Source organism: Cornus florida, unplaced genomic scaffold (assembly GCF_030987335.1).
Source record: "Cornus florida cultivar Cherokee Brave unplaced genomic scaffold, ASM3098733v1 CherokeeBrave_3.0.0_Hap2_Chr06, whole genome shotgun sequence".
NCBI lineage: Eukaryota > Viridiplantae > Streptophyta > Magnoliopsida > Cornales > Cornaceae > Cornus > Cornus florida.
In genome coordinates, this window is record NW_026775576.1 from 60,458,763 (window position 1) to 60,478,985 (window position 20,223).

At 37.4% G+C, this 20,223-nt stretch overlaps 1 pseudogene; it reads right to left on the reverse strand.

The window, feature by feature from the left end:
• Nucleotides 1–731: 731 nt before the first annotated feature.
• LOC132315274 (small nucleolar RNA R71) lies at nucleotides 732–830 on the reverse strand (annotated as a pseudogene).
• Nucleotides 831–20,223: the final 19,393 nt, after the last annotated feature.

A 20,223-nucleotide genomic window follows, 5' to 3' on the forward strand; every position in this document is an offset into this window, starting at 1 on the left:
CATGGTCGTCATTTATTGAGACCAACTCTTGTCCCTTTTGATTTGCATCTCGAATCCATCGTTAGAAATCCTAGGGGAAGGGGAAATTCAAATAGAACCTGCCTATCAATGGATGACCATAATGATGATCATGTTGAGGACCTTGGTCACATAGACCAACAAGGCATCCTTTATCCAAATGTGCACAATGAGAACATTCAAGTACCATTAGGCATGCCTAAGCCATACATTCACCCACCACCACAACAACAAGGCCAAGTTCCATTCGGAATACCAAGGCCAATGTATGCTTCACAACCTCCCATTGTCAATCGTGGAATTCAAAATCAAGGTGTTCATGTTACACCTCAAGTTGCTAACCCACCACTTGCTTTGAGAGACCATTATGTGCCAAATGAATATAATGCACCCACATGCATTCAATTGCCACCATTTCGAGCACACCATTATGAAATTAAAGTACAAACCATTCAAATGCTTCCTAACTTTCATGGACTTCCAAGTGAAGAACCCTATAAGCATTTGGATGAGTTTCTTGAAGTTTGTTCTACCGTGAAATACACAGACATGCCGGAAGAAGTCTTAAGGCTTAAACTTTTTCCATTCACCCTTAAAGACAAGGCAAAATATTAGTTTAACAATCTTAGGCCTTTTTCAATCACTTCTTGGGCAAAAATGCAACAAGAGTTTTTGAAGAAGTACTATCCGGTTTCTAAGACCAATGCCATGAGAACTTCAATTAGAGAATTTACACATGGGGATGGGGAGACATTCCTTGAGGCATGGGAATGCTTCAATGAATTGCTAAGGAAGTGTCCACACCATGACATGCCCAAATGGCAATTAGTCCAATATTTCTTTAAAAGTTTATTGAATAATTATAAGGGCATGGTTGATACTTCTATGGGTGGCTCATACATCGATAGGCATGAGGATGACGTGTGGTATCTCTATGAAAGCATGAGTGAGAATTTATTGCATAGAACATTGTCATCAAAGAATGGTAGAAATACACAAGGTAGGAAAAGTGTTGGCTTACTTCAAGTTGACAATTCTAATGAGATAGCCGTCGAAATGAAGTCTTTGTCTAAAAGGTTTGATCAATTTTTTATTAACCAAAACTTGGCGAACCAAATAACTTCCTTCCCTAACCATTCTCATCGTGCATTAAATGAAATATGTATGACTTGTTCTAGTGTTCTTCATTCTACTTCTCATTGTCCTCATAGACAAGTGCAAAGTGAACCTAATGAACAAGTCAATACGGCTTTTGTGAACCAAGGGAACAATCCTTATGGTACTCATTACAATCCAAGTTGGAGAAATCATCCGAACTTCTCATGGAAAAACCAAGGGGAAGGCTCAAACCCTCCCCAAGGCGGTTTTCAAGGGAAGTATATTCCACCTCCAATGCAAAACCAAGGATCCCAAGGTTATAGGCCATACCAATCACAAGGGAATCAATTATCTAATTCTCATTTTCCCAACCAATCATATTCCCAAGGTAATTCTCGAAGTCCCGCTTTTGAAGAGAAAGTTTTAAATGCTTTGGACACTTTAGAGGCTAACACACAATTGCTTCACTCTCACTCTCAATCTATTGCAAAGCTAGAAACCCAAGTAGGGCAAATAGCTAGCACTCTTAATGCTAGAGAGAAGGGAAAGATGCCTATTAATGCCCCGTCTAAGCAACAATGTGTTGTGGAAACCCAATCCTCATCGGAGGGGTGTACCATAGCACATGTTAATGCGGTAACCACCTTGCGGAGTCGTAGAGTTGTAGATAATCAAGTAGAAATGACCAATGAAGAGAGTGAACCGGTGCAACCACAAGTTGTCACCCGTCCCGTTTCACATTCTATTCCTCCTTCATTTGCATATGCATGATCTTATAAATGAGAAAGCTGAAAAATGTGATTTGAAAATGATCCATTGAAGAAAGTTTTGAAAAATGATGCTGAGAAAATTTTATTGAAAAGTGAATTAAAACCTAATTTGAAAACTTCTTGTGTTGAAGAGGCTTTAAAAGAAAATTCTCAAAATGTTTTCGAGCTAAGAGCTCAATTTCCGGACGCCTTGAAAGGGTCCATTTCGAAAAAAAAGTAAAAAGTTAAGACCAATGAGATTTTAAAAATGTTTAGGCAAGTAAAAGTTAATCTCCCACTTTTGGATGCAATCAAGCAAATTCCGGCTTATGCCAAGTTTTTAAAAGATCTTTGCACCCAAAAGCGAAAGAACAAAAGACAAACACCAAAAAAAAAAATGGTTTTGACCGAGCAAGCTCAATTTTGCAACATAACACTCTTCCAAAGTTTAAGGACCCCGGTTCACCCACTACATCATGCATCATTGGTGAACATATCATTAATTGGGCGCTTCTTGACTTAGGAGCAAGTGTTAACCTTCTTCCTTACTCGGTTTATGTCAAACTAGGCTTAGGTGAATTGAAACCGACTTCGGCAGTTTTGCAACTTGCCGACTGATCCATTAAAAAGCTTAGAGGTGTCATTGAAGATGTTTTGATTAAGATTGATAAATTCTTCTTTCCCGTTGATTTCGTTGTCATAGACACTGACGACGGCCGTTCCAATACGCTAAACTGAATGTAATGAATGTGTGGTTCAAGAAAAGCCTTTTATGTCAAATTTAAATTTATAAAAACCACTACCAACACCACTACTAACGTAGCAAGAGTGAGTAGGGATCGTCCCAAGGGATTATACGTGTTGGAATTTCAACTTCGACTCTAGCGTACCAAATGATTGCAAAAGAGAATTGGGTTGGTTGATTACTTCTAGAAAAGAATTAATTAAAATGCAATAAGATAAAGAGTAAGTAAGAAGCAAAGGTCTTGGGGTGTAGAAATCACCACCAAACAATATTATTCCAAACCATAATCAAGTGACTAATGAGGGAAATGAATGTGTTGCAACAATGTTATGTGTGTAAAAGACATTCAATTGGTAAGGGTGACTCAACAAGTGCAAATTGTCTCAATCAACATATGTGAGGCCACAATACATCTATTGGTAGAGGAATATATTGTCTAGACATCATGTGAAGAGAACAAAATATCAAATCAAGTCATTGAACCTTTCATTAAGCTCATAGTCCAAGCAATCCATAAGGATGACTTAGTTAAACATGCATTATCTAAACATCATGTGAGAGGTACAAAATATCTATTGGGAGAGGAATAAATTGTCTAAACACATGTGAAAGATACAACATATCATAACTAGTCATTAATCCTTCATTAAGCTCACAATCCACATACAACACAATATTAGAGGAATATGCCATTTGGACTCACAAGCATGGAACATCAAACATCAAGAGTAGATTGTCCTCCCATCTAACATTACACTACCACTACACTAAATCTACACTACTAGCATGAAAATTAAGCTATCTAGACTAGGGGAAAGGCACAAACCATCAAGAATAGGCATAAACCATCAAATGAACCAAAATAGCATTCATTAAGCATATCATCTTGATAATCTCTAGATCTATAGCATCAATACACATAGACATGCATCAAAAATACTAAATCTAGAGATAAGCACATGAATATCCTACTCTAGCATACATAGACATATGGATAGAATAGAATAGTCAATTGGGAGCATTAAACCATACAAACCATGAAATAATCAAGATTTATATATACATGAATATCAAGATGTATTATACAACACTAATCCCTCAATAATACACAAGATTAGAGTATAGAAAGCATGCTTGGGGCTAACTCTAGCCCCAAGAGGATGTCTAGCCACTCATGGTAGTGATGATCCAACCCTCAAGGGCTAACTCCATGGCTGCTCCTTGTTGGTGAAGATCTCCTCCAATGGTGCTCTAGCTTCCCTCCTTCCTCCTCTCCAAGAATAGCCTCCAAGATGATTTTCAATGTGTGACAAGAGACTCTAGACACCTTCTCCAAAAAGTGTATCATATTCCTTATATAGGTAGGTCAAATACACCCTATGATGAACTGTGGTCGTGCAAGGCATATTCTCCAATGATTAGATGAAGGACGGAATAAATGAGCTGGACTTTAACTTTTTCTCGCTGGAGGAAGTTCGATCGATCGAACCTTAACTTGGATCGATCGAAGATGGGTTCGATCGATCGAACTGCATCTTGGATCGATCGAAGTGGTCTGACTCCTCCGGATAAGGACAAGGCTGAGATATTTCGAAGATATTTATGGGGAAAAGGACAAAAGTGGTTGGTGGGCGTACAGCTGTGGATAAGATCAATCATTTGAATAGGACAAAATAGGGTTCGATCGATCGAAGGTGATGTTCGATCGATCGAACTTGGAATTTCAGCAAAGGCTAAGGTTGGATCTATCGAGAAGTACTGTGATCGATCATATATGTTCGATCGATCGAACTCTAAGTTGGATCGATTGAACTTTTCAGCTGCACAACTTTGATTCCTTTTTGCTCCTTTCTTTCTCCACTTTGCTCCCTCCTTTGGTTTATTTCAGGATTGCTTCAATTAAGCTCTTATTTGGCTGAGTTAGCTTAATTTTGGGATTAGTGCCTAAAAATATAAATAACACGTAATAAGTCTAAAACAGCAAAGTAAGATAGATAAAGGTACTAGAATGCTTAAGCTTAACGGGTTTAAATGCGCACTTTTCAGTGCTCATCACACCCCCAAACTTAAATATTGCTAGTCCCTAGCAATGAACTACGAAGTAAGGAATGAAATGAACAACTAAACAACTATGAACTAGAAAGCAATAAAATGATAGCGCCACTTTCGTAGGGAACACGATTGCATTTAACATATGCAACAAGTCTTTTAAACCCCTAGGTTACCCCTAGTGGACGAGTGAAGTCTCGTGAGAATTTCCAGAAATGATACCCACAAACATTAAGCTCATTCTTTCAAAAGAGGCACCAATATTACAAACAAGCATTGGGAGAAAACTATCTCAAGTATGCAATTTTTCAACCATTTCCAAGCAATCTCCCAAAATCTCAACATCAAACAAGCAAGCATGGTCCTCCACACATCAAGAAAATGATTATGAAAATCGAAACAAGTCTAGAATCCATGTGAGAGGTCCGGCATCAAGTGTGCTGCTATCTTAGCCAACTAGAGAAGTAATCACATCCTTACCCTCAAACTAGCACACAAATCTAGTACCGATCATCAAGATAAGAGAGTTTTCTTTTATTAAAGCTTTATTTTTCTAGGTGTGCTTATTCTTTTCACTCTATTTTTTTTTATTTTATTTTTATTTTTTATTGAGGATCAAAGATGGAAATATTGTGCCATGTGTTGATCTCTTAAGCTTTTTAGAAGATTCATGTAATGAGCGTTAGGTCAATGACTCCCAAACCAGATGGCTTTAGGGCATTTGGTATTAAGACACCCCTTCGGACTTACAAACTCAAATCAACTAGGCTACAAATCAAGACAACAACCATCTAATCATTTCCTACTTCTCACCTTTTGGGAGAAGTCCTCACTTTTATTACTTTTGCAACTTTTTTTTTATTTATTTTTTATAATAATAATCAATTATTAACTTAGAGTTTGGGCCCTCCACCTTTAGGCGCGAGAAGTTCACTGCTTAATGAGGTAAGAATCCCGGCTACTCAATGAAAAGGGGTTGTTATCCACCTTTATCAAGAATGAAAGCTTTCAATGCACTACTAGCCCAATTGGGATATAACCAATTCAATAATCAACAAAGCATGTACCCCACAAATGAATGCTAGTGTGCGCCGGTGCTAGTGTAGAATCCTAGAATAAATCTCAAAACAATCACAAATTCAGGATGATGTGGACCACAAATGCAAGCAAAATATCAATCTCTTGAAAAATTTACTCCTAAATGGCATCCTCAAGGCATACAAGGAGTATTGGACTCTCAAGTCAAGCAATTTTTAAATTTTAAGCAATATAGTCCTCAAAAGATCAAAATCATAGCTAACATCAATCTTAAATCTCAATCATGCATTTAAAGCTAAAATCTTAAGTAGAATGCAACAAGACACCTTACCCCCAAACTTAAACCGCACATTGTCCTTAATGTGCAATGAGAACAATGGAAAAAAAAAAATGGAAAGAGTATACCGTGGTGGTGTAGACATGAAGCCCGGTCATGATCCAATTCGAAAGATGTTTCCCCCAAATTTGGAATCAACAACTTACTTGAATAACCACGCTAACAAACTCACATCAAATATCAAATGGGATAAGAATAATCAAATCAAGCATTCTAAGGCAATGTAACACATGATGCAAGAGAGATATAAGATCAAGCCCTAACTAAAGCATAAAGTATGCATGACTACACATAAGGGCACAATGATGAATCTTTTTATATTTTTCATTTAATGAAAGCAAGTATATACAAAATGCAAGAAAAACAAAGAATAAAATGTATGAACAAAATATAAAAAGAAAATTAAATAAGGCAAAATGTAATGAAAGAATATGTTCAATGTAAGAAATGAAAAACAATATGTGTAATGCAAGAAATGAAAAGGAACATGTACAATGTAAAAAAAATGGAAAGAATATGTACAATGCAAGTATATACAAAATTTTCTTACTTTTCGTTTTTTTTTTTTATTATTTTATTTTTTTTATTGAGGAAGAATTAAAAATTAAAGTTAAACAAAATATTTTTGGATTTTTGGAAATAAGATAAAAGGAAATAAAATAAAATAAAATAAAAATGTTTTTGGGATTTGATTTTTTTTTTTTAATTTTAAATATTTGAAATAAAAATAAAAATAAAGCTTGGAAATAAAAGTAAAAATGAAAATAAAATAAAAATCTTTTTGGAATTTTTGAAAATAAAATAAAATTAACAAAAATATTTTTGTGTTTTTAACAATTTCTAAAAACTTCTTTTTTTTTTTTTTTTAGTCAAGAGAGAGAGGTAACTTAATGAAATAAAATAAAATAAAAAAAATAAAATAAAATAAAAATAGAAATAGGAAAAAGTCAAAGGGTCAAAGGGGCAAAGTTGTGATCGATCGAAGATGAAGTTCAATCGATCGAACATAGCTGTGATCGATCCGAGATGAAATTCGATCAATCGAACATGTAAAATTTTGGAGATCCCGAGAGCATGCATTTTTGAAAAATGGATGAGGCCTGAAAATTTTTCTAAGTGTTGGAACTCATGATCGATCGAACCACATGTTGGATCGATTGAAAGATAGTTCGATCGATCGAAATGGTTTATGATCGATCGAACTTTCAAAAATTTGGAGATCCCGAGAGCATGCATTTTGGAATTTGGATGCAAGTCCAAAATTTTTCTAAGTGTTGGGACTCATGATTGATCGAACCACATGTTGGATCGATCGAAGAACAATTCGATCGATCGAAGGTGCTCTTGTGATCGATCGAACTGGCACCAAATGCCTAATTTTGAACTGAAAGTGCAAAAAATCCTATGTTAAGCCCCAATGATGGTAACAAGAATGAAAATTTAAAAAATAGATGGAAGAATGTACACAAGAATGAAAAATAAAAAGAAATGAGGGAGGAATAGAGTTGTGAAACTCTACGAATACTAGTGTTTAACGTCTCTAGCAAGACGTTAGGTCAACTCACTAATCAAATGAATCAAAAACTGGATATGAAACATCCTTATTGACCCTCTTTTCACTTTTCTCATTTAATGTCCCACTTATGACAATAAAATCATCCTCCAAAAGAATGACTTGAAAAGAAATAAAAGAGATGATATTGTTCCTTTCATCCACGGTCTTGAAAACAAAATTAATCATGGTTAGGCTTGCCTCTTTGTTGTGTTCTTGAAACACATTCAAATGATCATCCATATTGATAATTGGTGAGGCATTGTCTTTCAAAGACTCATTTGGATTAATAAGAAACACCCTCTCTTCATCCCTCTTCTCCTCCTCATAAATTACCATTTCCTCACCTTCTAAGTAAGCTAAGGAGTCCATTAGAGAGTTTATTTCATTTTTAGAGCTTTTAAAGTCAAAACCACAATTTTTATATATTTCCAAAAGACACTCCTCAAGAGGGTCATTAGAGATAATAGAAGGAAGGCCCTTTTCAACAAGTTCCTTCTTCTTCTCTCCTACCTCAAGTGTGGTCAACATCTCCTCACTCTCTAAAGTAGCCATATCATAGATAAAATCATAATCAAAACAAGGAAAGTCCTCATTAATCATGTTATGTTCTATTGGATTAGCCACTAACTCATTTGCCACTTCCTCCTTTATACAAGATAGAGTGCTAGGCATTAACTCACTTGTTTCATTCTCCTCACTCTCATCATCCTCATCTATATACATTGAAGTTCTTGCCATTTTTTCATTTGCCTCTTCCTCCTACTCTTGATGAGAAAGAGTACTTGCAATTTGCTCAACTTGAGCTTCTAAGTTGGCTAAAGCTTGAGAATGAGAATTAATAAGTGAAGTGTGTGAAATATGCACATCAAGTAAAGCTAATACTTTTTCTTCAAATCCGGGTGAGTACTTAGAAGGTGGTGGAATTGATTCATCATAAAATGGTGGTGGAGGGCAATAGTCATAAGAAGGATTAAATGAGTGATCAAGTCCATAATAAGATGATGCATGAAATGAATTGGACTCAATCTCATAAGGATTAAAATGTGATGGAGGAGCATAAGGTGAAGGGATGTAATTCCCCCCCAAACTTGGATCAAACAATACCTCCATTCACAATTAAAACCCAAATGCAAGAAAAAAAATTTGGCCTCAACAAGGGCCTATGCTTGGACAAAAATTTAGCAATAAAATGAGCCTCAACAAGGGCTATCACAAGCATACAAAGAAGTGAAACAATTAAAATACAAGAGTGCCAAGAATTGCTCACAATAGTCCTTTAGCACTTCAACTCCAAATTTAGCTTTTAAGCTCCAATGATTGCTTTAAGTTCCAAAGTTCGCCTTCCTTGTAGTCAAGTACCTAATTGAACAAATAATAATGAGAATCAAGAGAAAAGAATATACAATGGAAAATAAAATAAAAATAGAACCAATCTAATGAACACTATTGTCTAGTTTAATTCCAACAAAACCGTTAATCCCCGGCAACGGCGCCAAAATCTGACGACGGCCGTTCCAATACGCCAAACTGAATGTAGTGAATGTGTGATTCAAGAAAAGCCTTTTATGTCTAATTTAAATTTATAAAAACCACTACCAATACCACTACTAACGTAACAAGAGTGAGTAGGGATCGTCCCAAGGGATTATACGTGTTGGAATTTCAACTTCGACTCTAGCGTACCAAATGATTGCAAAAGATAATTGGGTTGGTTGATTACTTCTAGAAAAGAATTAATTAAAATGCAATAAGATAAAGAGTAAGTAAGAAGGAAAGGTCTTGGGGTGTAGAGATCACCACCAAACAATATTATTCCAAACCATAATCAAGGGACTAATGAGGGAAATGAATGTGTTGCAACAATGTTATGTGTGTAAAAGACATTCAATTGGTAAGGGTGACTCAACAAGTGCAAATTGTCTCAATCAACATATGTGAGGCCACAATACATCTATTGGTAGAGGAATATATTGTCTAGACATCATGTGAAGAAAACAAAATATCAAATCAAGTCATTGAACCTTTCATTAAGCTCATAGTCCAAGCAATCCATAAGGATGACTTAGTTAAACATGCATTATCTAAACATCATGTGAGAGGTACAAAATATCTATTGGGAGAGGAATAAATTGTCTAAACACGTGTGAAAGATACAACATATCATAACTAGTCATTAATCCTTTATTAAGCTCACAATCCACATACAACACAATATTAGAGGAATATGCCATTTGGACTCACAAGCATGGAACATCAAACATCAAGAGTAGATTGTCCTCCCATCTAACATTACACTACCACTACACTAAATCTACACTACTAGCATGAAAATAAAGCTATCTAGACTAGGGGAGAGGCACAAACCATCAAGAATAAGCATAAACCATCAAATGAACCAAAATAACATTCATTAAGCATATCATCTTGATAATCTCTAGATCTATAGCAGCAATACACATAGACATGCATCAAAAACACTAAATCTAGAGATAAGCACATGAATATCCTACTCTAGCATACATAGACATATGGATAGAATAGAATAGTCAATTGGGAGCATTAAACCATACAAACCATGAAATAATCAAGATTTATATATACATGAATATCAAGATGTATCATACAACACTAATCCCTCAATAATACACAAGATTAGAGTATAGAAAGCATGCTTGGGGCTAACTCTAGCCCCAAGAGGATGTCTAGCCACTCATGGTAGTGATGATCCAACCCTCAAGGGCTAACTCCATGGCTGCTCCTTGTTGGTGAAGATCTCCTCTATTGGTGCTCTAGCTTCCCTCCTTCCTCCTCTCCAAGAATAGCCTCCAAGATGATTTTCAATGTGTGACAAGAGACTCTAGAGACCTTCTCCAAAAAGTGTATCATATTCCTTATATAGGTAAGTCAAATACACCCTATGATGAGCTGTGGTCGTGCAAGGCATATTCTCCAATGATTGGATGAAGGACAGAATAAATGAGCTGGACTTTAACTTTTTCTCGCTGGTGGAAGTTCGATCGATCGAACCTTAACTTGGATCGATCGAAGATGGGTTCGATTGATCGAACTGCATCTTGGATCGATCAAAGTGGTCTGACTCCTCCGGATAAGGACAAGGCTGAGATATTTCGAAGATATTTATGGGGAAAAGGACAAAAGTGGGTGATAGGCGTACAGCTGTGGATAAGATCAATCATTTGAATACGACAAAATAGGGTTCGATCGATCGAAGGTGATGTTCGATCTATCGAACTTAGAATTTCAGCAAAGGCCAAGGTTGTATCTATCAAGAAGTACTGTGATCGATCATATATGTTCGATCGATCGAACTCGCAGTTTGATCGATCGAACTTTTCAGCTACACAACTTTGATTCCTTTTTGCTCCTTTCTTTCTCCACTTTGCTCCCTCCTTTGGTTTATCTCAGGATTGCTTCAATTAAGCTCTTATTTGGCTGAGTTAGCTCAATTTTGGGATTAGTGCCTGAAAATATAAATAACACGTAATAAGTCTAAAACGGTAAAGTAAGATAGATAAAGGTACTAGAATGCTTAAGCTTAACGGGTTTAAATGCGCACTTTTCAGCGCTCATCAGACACGGAACCGATTTCCAATCCTAAGAGCCAAATACCCATTATCCTTGGCCGTCCTTTCTTGGCAACCGCTAATGCCAACATCAATTGTAGGACGGGGATAATGAAGATCTCTTTTGGCCACATGAAGGTGAAATTGAAAATATTCAATCCAACACCCAATTCATTTGACAAGTATGAAGGAGAGATTAATGTTGTGGAAAAATGTCATGAATTCAATAGTGAAGGAAATGAGTTTTTATGTGACTCAAGGGTTTCTAAAGCTTTATCTTCAACCTTGCATTCTAAAAGTCTTGTTTCAAACTCTTGTTTTGAAAGGGCGTGGAAGCCCAAAGGTTGTAATTACATAGACAAAGGATCAAAAACTTCTTTTGAGCTTGATCCAACAAGTTCTTCCAAGAACAATTTGTTGGGTGGGGCTCAAGATATTCATCACCCCAACAAGGAAGGGATGCATTATAAGATCTTTGATCCGGGCTAAAAGAGTCCAATGTCTTGCTAGAGACGTTAAAGAATAGCAAAAGCATTCGTTGGGTGTCAAAACCCTATTCCTCCCCCATTTCTATCTTACATTTCATTTCTTGCGAAATCTAGATACTTGTTTTTGGTTCATATGCATTTCAAGGAACTTTAGTGAGGAATGCATAAGCTTGCATGTCAATTTGAGCATTCTGCATAAGTTCGATCGATCTCATACTTGAGTTCGATCAATCGAACTTCCATCTGAATCCAACACTTAGAGAATTTTCAAGCCTGCATCCAAATAGGCTCTCTGTCCCATCGATCTAAGAAAAATCTGCGATCTTAGTTCTCAGTTGGATCGATCATAGTAACTTCGATCGATCCAACTATCCTGTTCGATCGATCTTGAGTGTTGACACTTAGAATATTTTTGCGCCTGCGGAACCTGCATCCAAATCACCTCTCTGTCCCATTTTAGCTTCGATCGATCGATCGATCCAACTTCTAAGTTCGATCGATCTCATGATTCAACACTTAGAAAAAATTTCTGAACCAAAAACCTGCACATTTTAGCTCTCTGTCTGATCGTTCGAACTATTGTTTCGATCGATCTCAGTTCGTCATTTCATTCTTTGTCTTTATTTTGACTTTTCAAATTTCAAAAATCCAAAAATATTTTTATTATTTTATTTTTCAAAAATACCAAAAAGATTTTCTATTTTCCATTTTTAATTTTAATTTTCCAATTCATTGAAAAAAAAAAAAAAAAACTTTGAGAGAGAAAGTTCGATCGATCTCAGTTGAGTTCGATCGATCAAACTAATCGGGGAATGTTTTTAAAAATCGAGGGTTCTCATGATCGATCTAACTCACCCTCAACCTCAAAACCCCCCCCCCCCATTTTTCTCTCTCGTCGCCGCCGCTGCACCTACTCATATCTTCCATCTCCGGCGAAATCTCCAGCGAGAACCATGCTTCTCTCTCTCTCTCTCTCTCTCTCTCATCTCAGTTTCATCCCTCCCTCTTTGCATCCACATCTCCCTTCGATTTGGGTAAGATCCGAGACCTCACTAGTCAATTTCAAGCTTCAATCTCGTGCATACATGGTTTATATGTTTGATTCATGCTTTATATATGATTGAACCTCCATTGTTGATGCTTGAAATATATATATATATATATATATATATATTGTTGTATATATTTTTGATATTTTTGTTTGATTTGGGAGTATGGGCCATGTTTGGGTGATGGGAGTTGTTGATTTGATGTTTTGTAGGGCCCACGAACACGTTCGTGTGGGCCCCGTTCTTCAAAAGTCACAAATCTGTAGCCTTTCAGTTTTCATCATCGCACAGTTCGATCGATCGAACTTGTATCTCAGATCGATCTTGAGAGATCGATCGAACTCTTGTCTCAGATCGATCGAAGTTGTGAGATCGATCTCACTTACTTTCGATCGATCCAACTTTTGTGATCGATCTCACTTCTTTTCATGATCGATCGAACTTCATAGATCTCATACACACACTTCATTCATCATATCTCATTTTCATGTTATCTTATTTATGCCCAATGCCTGTGATATTCCACATTGGATGCATGTTATACTTATATTGCTTAGCATGATTAATATCCAGTCACCTGCATAGATTCATGTCATATCTGTTTTGTCTATCTTATTTGACATGCATGATTCTATATTATGTTTAACAATTCTTTATTCTGGCACTAACTTCCATTGCAAGTTTTTCTTTGCAGATCATGGTTAAGCGCAAGACTATTGCCAAAAGGCAACACAGGCCACAGAGACCTCATATACAGCAGAGGCATGTTAAGCCTAGGACAGAGGAGCCAGCCGAGCCCTCTCATACTCAGGAGCCAGTACAGCCTACACCACCTCAGTCACCTGCTCCTGAGGCTAAGAATGATCATATCCCATCTCCTTCCCAGGCTCATCCTACTTTTACACCTTCGCCATCTCCACCGCATGTTAGCGCTGAGCGTACACCAGTACTACCTCCATCACGCCAGCCAGCTCACCAGGCGTGTGATAGGCCCACGCCTCGATATGAGAGTATGCCAGTTGACTATGAGTTTGTCTTTGACACAAATTTCTTCTCCCAATTGATGCTGACCCGATCAGCTTACCGTGATATTATTCAGAGGGGCCTGGCCGCTATTCTTGCCCCTATCACAAAGCCGGTCTACCCACGGCTGGTACGGTTGTTCTACCAGAACCTCCGACCATCCCCGCGTACCACAACCAAGCTAGTCACTTCTGTAGATGGCCATATGATCATCATCACTATGGACACACTTTCCAGATCATGCCACTGCCCACACCGCTGTCCTCCAAAGCTTCAGGAGACCTATCCGAGGCTACACAAGCCTTTTTATGCCGCCATGGCAGTTTACTTGACAGGTCACCATGCTGCTGGCGAGACTTTCGCCACCCGCACATATCTTCCAGACGACCTTTGGTTCATCGATTCTGTGCTTTTCCGGAACATATACATGGCCGGACACAAAATCCAGAGGAGGAGCGATTATCTGACAGCCCTCTATGCCTTTTACACCGGGCATTGGGTGTCTATTCCCGCACTCATCTGGAGCGTGATGAGGAAGCTCTATGACGAGTACATCAGCAAAGAGATGCCCGGATGGGCTAAGTCTCTTCCATTCAGCCACCTCATCACCCAGATTCTCATTGACCAGCGTTATCCTATCCACCCACAGGAGGACCCCGAGACCGGTACCTGTCACTTCCTTAAGAAGGACTGGGACAAGAGCTACCGCTCTATTATTACCAGACTCTAGGACCATACAGCACTGGCTGCAGAGGAGTTAGAGCTGGAACAAGCACAGGCACGGGCAGAGGCAGAGGCAGCAGCAGCAGATCCCGCAGCAGACGATGCAGAGCAGCACTCTCCAGATGGGTCGCCCATTCACGAACAGGATCACACTCAGGACCTCTCTTCTGATTCATCTATGCCTGAGACTCCTGATATGACCCCCGGTTTTAGAGTACGGCTGCAGACGCTTGAGGATGCTGTTGCTGCTATTCAAGCTGATCTTACTGCCCATAGAGTTAATCTTATTGCCCATCAAGCTGATTTTGCCACCTTCCGCACGGATGTCGCGACCATGTTTTGAGATTTATCCAGAGACATCCGCAGCGCCAGACCTGCCCGTCCTACCTCATCTTCGTGAGCTCCCAATCCTTTCTATCTCATTATCTCTCTCCCATAGATACTTTATTTTTATCACTGTACAATACTATTATTTTTACAGCTGGTCTATCGACTCTGATATTTTTGTTGTACCTGCACTTTATTTATTTTATATATCTATTTTTGCTATGGATGTCATATGATTATATTCTCATATCTGTATGTTTGACTCCATCAGTTGCATCACAGTGACTTCAGTAAGAGAGTGCTACCCAATTTTCAAGACCACCCTTATACCACTCTCATTTCTTTATCTGTTTATTCCATTTACACTTGCATGTCCACTGTGCACTGATTATCCCATTTTGTTATCTGATGAGTTTATCCAAGTGCCAATTTTTAGGAACACAGTTCATCCCAAGTTTGGGGGGGCAATGCCACCCACTTTGGATATTTCAGTCCCGATCATTCTTGCTTAGTTGCACTGGTATACTCTTTCCTTTGTTATCTTTGCACATTGAGGACATTGTGCAACTTAAGTTTGGGGGGAATGGTGCTTTGCAGTGTTAGTTTTAAATTGCATATCTTTTGAGCATGACTTGTGTATTTGAGAGATATTTCTATGATTGGTCCATATCTAGCCATGATTTTGATCTTTTGAGGACTATATTGCTTAAAATTTAAAAATTGCTTGACTTGAGGGTTCAATACTCCTTGTATGCCCTTTGGAAGCCATATAGGAGTAAATTTTTTGAAAGATTGATATCTTGCTTGCATTTGTGGTCCACATCATCTTGATTTTGTGATTATTTTGAGATTCACTCTAGTCTTCTACACTAGCACCGGTGTACACTAGCATTCATTTGTGGGGTACATGCTTTGTTGATTATTGAATTGGTTATATCCCAATTGGGTTAGTAGTGCATTGAAAGCTTTCATTCTTGATAAAGGTGGATAACAACCCCTTTTCACTAAGTAACCGGGATTTTAGCCTCATCAAGCATTGAACTTCTCGCGCCGAAAAGTGGAGGGCCCAAACTCTAGGTTAATAATTGAACTTGTTTGCAAAAAAAAAAAAAAAAAAAGGCAAAAGCAATAAAAAGTGAGGACTTCTCCAAAATGGTGAGAAGTGGGAAATGATTAGATGGTTGTTGTCTTGATTTGTAGCCTAGTTGATTTGAGCTCGTAAGTCCGTAGGGGTGTCTTAATACCTAATGCCCTAAAGCCGTCTGGTTTGGGAGTCATTGGCCTAACGCTCGACCTCATGAATCGCTAGAAAGCTTACTAGATCAACACACACACACACACACACACACACACACACACACACACACACATATATATATATATATATATATATATATATATTTGAGTGGAAAGACACACACACACACACATATATATATATATATATATATATATATATATATATATATATATATATATTTGAGTGGAAAGAATAAGCGCACCTAGATGAATAAAGCTTTAATAAGAGGTCCACTTTTTGTCTTAATGATCGGTACTAGATTTGTGTGCTAGTTTGAGGGTAAGGATGTGATTAATTCTTTAGTTGGCTTAGATAGTAACACATTGATGCCGGTCCACTTAAAAAGGATTCTAGAGTTGTTTTGATTTGCACGATCATTTTCTTGATGTGTGGGGGACCATACTTGCTTACTTGATGTTGAGATTTTGGGAGATTGTTTAGAAATGTTTGAAAAATTGCATACTTGAGGTAGTTTTCTCCTAATGCTTATTTGCAATATTGGTGCCTCTTTTGAAAGAATGAGCTTAATATTTGTGGGTACCATTTCTAAAAACCCTCACGAGACTTCACTCGTCCACTAGGGGTAACCTAGGGGTTTAAAAGGCTTGTTGCATATGTTAAATGCAATCGTGTTCCCTACAAAAGTGGCGTTATCCATTTATTGTTTTCTAGTTTATAGTTGTATAGTTGTTCATTTCATTCCTTTACTTTCTAGTTCATTGCTAGGGACTAGTAATATTTAAGTTTGGGGGTGTGATGAGCACTGAAAAGTGCGTATTTAAACCCGTTAAGCTTAGGTATTCTAGTACCTTTATCTATCTTACTTTACCATTTTAGATTGATTTCGTATTATTTTCATTTTCAGGCACTTATCATGAAAATAAGCTAACTCAGCCAAATAAGAGCTTAATTGAAGCAATTCTGAGATTGAACGAAGGAAGGAGCAAAGTGGAGAAAGAAAGAAGCAAATGAAGTCAAATGTGGAAAGCAACAAAGTTCGATCGATCCAAGTTCAAGGTTCGATCAATCGAACATTGATCAATCTCAGCACTTCAAGATAGATCCAAGCCTTGACCCAAAGCACTTAATTCCAAAAGTTCGATCGATCCAACACCAATCTTCGATCGATCGAACACTTTTGTCCTTATTCAAATGATTGATCCTATTCACAGCTGTACCACCCACTAACCACTTTTGTCCTTTTCCCATAAATATCTCAGATTTGTCTTTTTCCAAAAAGCTCAGCCTAAGTTCGATCGATCTCACTTACTTTCGATCGATCTCACTTAATTTCGATCGATCGAACTTCCTCCACTGCGAAAAAGTTAAAATTCCATCTCATTAAAAGTTGTCCTTTATCCAATCATTAGGGAATATTGTGTACACGACCCCAGCTCATTTTGAATGTCATTTTGACTTACCTATATAAGGATAAGGATTGCTTTTTCAAAGGAAAGGAACATTACTTTCATATCATCTTTTGGAGAGGAAGCTTAGAGGGGGAGGAGGCTAGAGACACCATTAGAGATCTTCATCAACAAGGAGCAAACCTCTTCCATGGAGTTAACCCTTGAGGGTTGGTGCATTATCACCATGAGTGGCTAGACATCCTCTTGGGGCTAGAGTTAGCCCCAAGCATGCTTTCTATATCTTAATCTTGTGTATTATTGAGGGATTAGTGTTGTAATTGATGTTTTGACACTTTGATGTATATAGATCTTGTTTATTCAATGATTTATGTGGTTTAATGCTTCCAATTGGTCATTTTATTCTATCCATATGTCTATGTATGCTAGAATAGATGTTCATGTGTTTATCTCTAGATTTTGTGTTATTGATGCATGTTTATGTGTATTGATGCTATAGATTTAGAGATTGTCAAAACATTGTGCTTAAAAGAATGTTTTTGTGATTCTCTTGATGGTTCATGCTTACCTCTTGATGGATTGTGCCTCTCCCCTAGTTTATTTTCATGCTAGTAGTGTAGATGTAGTGTAGTTGTAATGTAGTGTTAAATGGGAGGATAATCTATGCTTGTTGTTTGATGATCCAAGTTTGTGAATGCAATTAGCATATGTCTCTATCCTTGTGTTGTATTTGGATTGTGAGCTTAATGAAAGGATTAATAACTTGTTTTGATTTATTGTGCCTTTCACATGTTGTTTAGACAATATAGGCTTCATAACTTAGATATATTGTGCCTTTCACATGATGTTTAGACAATACATGCTTAACTAGTCATCCTTACTTATTGAATCAACCAAATACATACACACCACTATCGCAACCCACTATTTGCCCTCATTAATCACTTGTCAATGATATAGAATTTCATTATTTAGTGGTGATCTCTAAACCTCAAGATCTCTCTCTCCCTTACTTACTCTCTTTAGCATTGCATTCTTACTTAATTTAATTTAGTTGCTCTCTAGTTTAATCAACCAACCAATCACTTGTTTGATCATTCGACCTACTAACCCTAATAGTGATTCCACAACCAAATTCAACTCCAATCCCTTGGGATGATCCCTACTCACCCTAACTATATTTTTAGTGAAGGTAGTAGTGGCTTTTATAAATGTAAAACTTGGTCCTCGCCTTAATACACACTCTTAAGCTTATGGTAGGACGACGACCAATGATGATTAAGTAAATTTAAACCTTTTTAGTCACCAAGTGGTTGTTTTTATACCTTGAGTTACTATGTACATTTTGAACCATTTGTGGACGTGGTCGAGACAGAATTAAACCATAGTTGAGCTCATAAACGAGCCCGGTTGCATGTAGGGCTTTAAACACCTTAATATGCATATTCAGCAACATTTCAGGGCTTGTCAGCTGGCTAGTGGTACTTGCCAGTCGACCGACAGTGCATTTTATGCGCAGACAGAGAATTGGGTTCTCAGATTAGTTGTTTCAGTCAGCTGAGCATCACTGTCAGCAAACTGATCCTCCTCTTTCAGTCGGTTGACACAGAATTGTCAGCCAGCCAACAACCCATTTTGGGGAGAAGCCGAGACCATAGAACTTTTGTCATCGTTTCAGCTGACTGACGCACCCCTGTTTAATGACCTTTATACCCTTCTCCAGTTATTGATGCTGAGGTGACTTATAAACTTTAAAATAAATGTAATTAATTATACTTCCACATTGGAAATACCCATAATGCCTTAAATGACCTCAGGTTCGGACAAGGACTCGGATAATGATTCGGACCCCGAGTTTGGGTCATTACAAATTCGCTATAGAATTTAGGGTTAAGTGGAGTAATTAGTAAAAAGTTATGGGGGGCCTATATTTATGAGATGTTTGGCAAACTAACCCCACTATTCATCATCTTTTTCCCCTCATTTTCTCTCTCTATATCACCTCCATGTATAAGCTTTGAAAAGCTTCATTTTGAGGGCCTTAGCCTTTAATTTTGATAGTGCCCAAGAAGAGAAAAATTTTCTCCTCTACATAACCATGGTGAGAAATTAAAGATCTGAGCTACTTGGGATTTTTAAAATCCTTAGAGTTTGACATGGAGTAAGGGCTAGTTAGAGATGTTGTAGAGCATCTCTTGATCTACAAAATGAGGTGATTTTGGAAGCCATTGGAGCACTTTGAGATTTCGACCTTGGCTTGGTCTTGAGTTTTTGGGGTTGCTTCAAGAGGAAAGTTTGTCCCCCTCACCTTCCTCTTCACATTGATGGTGGTGGACTTCAAATTGGTGGAGTTTCAAGCTTAGAACAAGCTAGGGTTTTGCATTCATGAGATAAGGGTTGTCTAACTTGTGTAATTCTAGGTCCTTGTAAACGATTCTTTGTTTTTCCCTTGATAACATGATTAATCTTAGTGAAATTTGATTAATTTGTGTCCTAAGGTTTCAAACATGATTTTATTTGCTCAATTACTACTTGAATTGAAATAATGTGATTTTATGTGTTGTAAAGCATGATGATTATGTTGTTAAGTGTGCTAACTTGGAATATTGTATTTACTATGTGTATGTTGTTTATTGCATGTGGTTTAATTGAGGCAAATGTTAAGTATTGTGAGTTAAACCTTATTTTCACATGCTAATTTTATGATAACATGCTTATATAAGCCTATCTCTTGCTTTCAAGTTGAATCGTATGTGATTAATTTGGTTACCAC